This window comes from Ctenocephalides felis, unplaced genomic scaffold (assembly GCF_003426905.1).
Source record: "Ctenocephalides felis isolate EL2017-DRISC unplaced genomic scaffold, ASM342690v1 CF-g0.4_SCAFFOLD_01886, whole genome shotgun sequence".
In the NCBI taxonomy this organism is placed as follows: Eukaryota; Metazoa; Arthropoda; class Insecta; order Siphonaptera; family Pulicidae; genus Ctenocephalides; species Ctenocephalides felis.
In genome coordinates, this window is record NW_020538040.1 from 19,668,182 (window position 1) to 19,673,188 (window position 5,007).

Here is a 5,007-nt window from a genome sequence, read left to right on the forward strand (position 1 = left end):
AAAACCACCGATTCTTATGAAGACAGAATGGTTAAGTAAGTTGTCACATAAAACAGTCACTTACATCGACTACTTAGCTAAATGCATTCAATTTACAAATATTCGATAACTTTTAGAACCGGATGAAACCCTTAAGACCAAATTCTCACACCCCGTCTATATTTTGCCTTTTACAAACAATAATAGGACACAGGACACCGAAAAGTGTCTTTTTGAAGAAGAACATGAAAATTATTGATCCTCTCTTGAAAAAAAAATCTTCAAAGGAGATTGAAATACAAGCAGTTGTCGCACGCACTCAGGTCGTTCGGAAAACACCGATGTATTTGTACAAGGGTGCGAACATGACTTTTCAATTTATTTAACTGGATGCTTTAATTTAAGATTTGTCGGATAAAAAATCGGATGTTGATTATGTAAAAAATGTATTATTACAGAGTTAAAAGATATTGGGCGGAACGTGTTACCGCAGCCACAAAAATTTAGTCAAGTAGGATAAGTAGAATAAAAATATTCTCGTTTGATAGGAATTGAAGCTATAGAATACCAATAAATAATAGTCATAATAGCAAACATGCCAGAGGTACTAGGATAGAGTCCTGGTATAGAGTCTGATAATGCAAAATTGATTTAAAAATTTTATATGTAAATAAAACATGGAATTGCAAAGCTGAGTTTTTTTTTAATTTGAAAAATTGCTTTATTTGACTTAAATACATACATTGATTTTTACATAAAGATACTATTATACTATAATAATAATGATATTCCCAGATAGATGTATACAATTTGTATCTCTATGTAAAAATCAATGTATGTATTTAAGTCAAATAAAGCAAATTTTCAAATTAAAAAAAAAAATCAGCTTTGCAATTCAATGTTTTAATTACATATCAAATTTTTAAATCAATTTTTGTATTTTTTGCAAAACTGAGTACATTGGTGATAGGCACAAAACGATAAGATAAAGTTGATTTTCTTAAACTTAGAATTGATGTGATGCTAATTAGGGTAGAGCGGGGCTTAAAGGTCCGCGGGTAAAAATGTTCACCACCATTATCTCAAAAACAAGTAAAGAAGGGATTATTTCAAAAACACTATTTGAAAGTAGAGGGTAAAATATGTATAACAAGCCTTGAAATTTAATTTAAGAGAAAATCTAATATTTCATATATAAATATATTTGATATAGTTTTATATTATCAAAGTTTATATTTACAAATTACTAAATTATATCTATAAGATATATATATCAATATTTTATATGAAAAAATAAGATTAATCACAGTTTTCATTCACACGACGAGATTCGTTGGATTATCCAAAATTTATGGATAAATATTGAAAAATAATTATTAATATTAGACAAATATTAGATTTCTGTTACAAAGTAGAGAAATGATGCTATATAAAAACTGCAAGATTTTTATCAATATTGAAGATCTATCTATCTATCTATCTATTGAACAACAATTATTTAAAATCTGAGGACTAGAATAAAGAAATAAATTTAAATATTTAATGAAAAAACTATTTTTCTATAAATAGCCAATTTATTGTTTTATTCAAATATATTATCGATGTGAAAAAGTTCAGTTTCTTACAAAAAAAAACTTTTGCTTTTAGAATTTGGTATTTCCAACTAATTTTTTCTTTGTAATTTATACACGGCTTCATGGATAAATATTAAATATACTAGTATACTTATAATAATATTAGTAGCAAAAAAATCTATTATCGTGTAAACAGTTGATAATGCTATGTATTTAATAAATTTTTATTTCGAGTAATTATGAAATGTTTATAAATAAGATTACCCGATGATCCAATAACTACCCTTATGTAAAATATCCGCCAAATAACTTTTTTTAAATGCTATGAAAAAAATAAAGAATATATTCTCAATTTTTTATAAATATTATAAAGTATTCCATTATTAACCAAAAGGATTGTACTTTCAAATTAAAAAAGAAATTTGAGAAAATATCAGTAGTTTTTATAGAATTTAAAAAAATAAAAAAACTTTAAAGTTTATATGTATCATCTATAAACAGAATTATTATAATTCGGTATAGCACTAAAGTTTACGAATGTCTTGGTTTTATTTTCGTTCATCCCCTGAAAGGACTATTTCTCAAGGGAGGTATCTATCTTGGAGCATTTAGTCAGCTGAAGGGATGTTATTCGGTAGGAGTGGTCGGCAATAAATTTAAATGTTGTTATGACTATCTCTTTAGAACATCCGCTAAAATTATATTCGAAAAGAAAAAAATATGTTTCGGAAACGGATATTGGCATTTAATTTATACATACATACACCTATAAATAATTTGTGTAACTAAAACTGAACACGCACACAAATATTACATACATACACACATATATATGTGTGTGTGTGTTCAGTTTTAGTTCAACAAATTGTCAGACAACTCATATTGAAAATTTTATTTATATAACCTCTATAGAAGGTAGGGTAAAAAAGACCAATTGAACCTTTACCATGACAAATGTGTAAACAATAAAAAAATAGTAAATATAAAAGTAAATTAAGCCTAAAAAAGCAAGTAAATTAAGCTTACAATGAATTAATAAAATAAATGGTTATTAAAACTCGAACGATAAATATTTGTGAAACCAGAAAAAAACAGATCAAGCTTATATACAGCATTATATCTGTAAAAATGATATGTTATTTAGAATTTGTGTTGGTGAAATAATCTTGCTATTATTTCATGAAATCTCTTTAAAATTAAAATAAGACTTTGAATCTGATGCCCCTTGCCGCCCGTCTATGGTGTAAGAAGACCAGTTGATAAATTATTACAAAACAGCAAAATCAACTTCTTTCTACAATAACGAATCTAGTAGTTTCACTAAACATAGTCAGATAGCTGTTTGTTTGATATGTGCTATTCGTTGTGATATAATTATTTGATTTTCACAATATAGTTGCTCAAAATCAAATTGGAGCATATTGTGACCCGTCCTACCCTATATATCACAAATGGGTATTTAATTGCAAGTTGTAATTGCTCCTTTGTTATTGAATTTTGGATCCCTGCCAATTTTGTAGATTTTAAGTATGTAACATAAATTTAAAATATGAAGTACCTATATACTAAAGTTCCAGAAATACGTTTTTTAACTCGTATAAAATTAAAGACTTCTGATAATGTATTCCATTCCGTTTATTATATATATGTAGGGTCTACATCAAGCAAAATAGAGAAAGTAAAAATTTTAAAGAATCTTCATTTTTCTGTGCCTGGATATGAAAAAATTAAATAACAAATATAACTGTTCAACTCTCAGCAATGACTTTTTGAAAATATTTGAGGATACACTATCATATCAACACACTATTATTATACGTTATATTTGTTTTCAATTTTTTGTATATCCACTGATGATTAAACATATAATTTTATAGGTTTATGATTATATCTAATTATAATATATAATAAATGGTAGTATGTCCAAAGGCAGGTTCATGATGTGAGAGCACCACAAATCAATAATTCCCCTTCTCTCCCTTGTTTGTTATTACTATTACTAACTACTTCATTCTCACTCTTATGCGTTTTACTTTCCAAACTTGTGCATCCATGCTTCCTGGTCTCTGCTCTTCGGCTTTCAGTTCCCTGTATTTTCTTTTCTCGCATATGTTATCAATAGTCTGCATTCTTCTTCTACTCAATCCTTTCAGTCCTATTTACAGTCGTGTAGGAGGCACCCTTTTTTCAGAATGGGTCCGGATCCTTTCCGGTTCCTTTCTTTTTATTGATGATGCTCAGTAGAGATCTTTCTTCGCCTGCTCTCCTCAGTAATATATAATAAGAATAATATAATAACAAATTTTAAAATTATAGTATATATAAATATATATATACATATATATATATATATATTATATATATATTATTTGAGTTTAAAAGTCGGGCGTTACATCAATAAAAATAGTATGAGAGTTTTCAGAAATTTATTTAAAATCCATACGTTTCGGCTAGCCTTCATTCATTGGCAATCAATATCTATAAAATTTAAAACTAAAAAAATAGTATGCAAGAAATTTCATAGAAAAACAATAATAATAATAAAAAAGCATTTACAATTTTGTATCCTAATATAACAGATGAAATTTTTATCTTAGACTTCGAATAGTCAAATACATAGTTTCGACAACTTATAAAAATTAAATCATGTTTATTTGTGTCGTTTGCCATTTGTGATGTTGAAAAAAATATATTTTACCACTGTGCACATACTCATACCATGGAGTATTAATGTTTTCATCTGCTATATTAGGATACAAAATTTAGTTTTATTATTATTATTGTTTTTATATGAAATTTGTTACATATTATTTATTTAGTTTTAATTTTTATAGTTATATTGATTGCCACAAGAAAGAAATTTTGCAAGATATAAGATAAATAAATAGTTATTCCAATTTTGCTAATAATTTTTTCTGTCGAAATACCAGATCAAGGTTATCTCTGTATAAAATGTAACCATAAAATTAATGAATTATGTAGCGATTAGTTAAACTCCTTTAAACTTAAAAATAAGACATTGAATCCATTTGCTTCCTGGCTGTTACATTTTTCCCCGTTTATAGGCAGTAAAGGTCAAAATAACAAGGTGACAAATTTTCGAAAAACAGAGAAAGCACTTCTACATTGATAAATTAGTTAGGAGTTTTACTGAACATAATCAGATAGTTGTTTGTTATGTGCTATCTGTGTTGTGATATAATCGTTTTTGGTTTTCACAATAGAATTGCTCAAATTCAAATAGAACCTTTGTTTTCGGTTCAGTTTCATTTTTTGTTGCATTCTGAAAGATATGATACAATATGTGTAATGTACAAGGTTTTCTATCCTAAGGGTATTTTACATTTCCATTTTTTTTTCAATTTCAATAAATGAATTTAATTAACACTAAGCCGTCCAGTGGCATATTAACACTATTTCCATTATGTTGGTGATTTATTTAGGTAACAAAAAG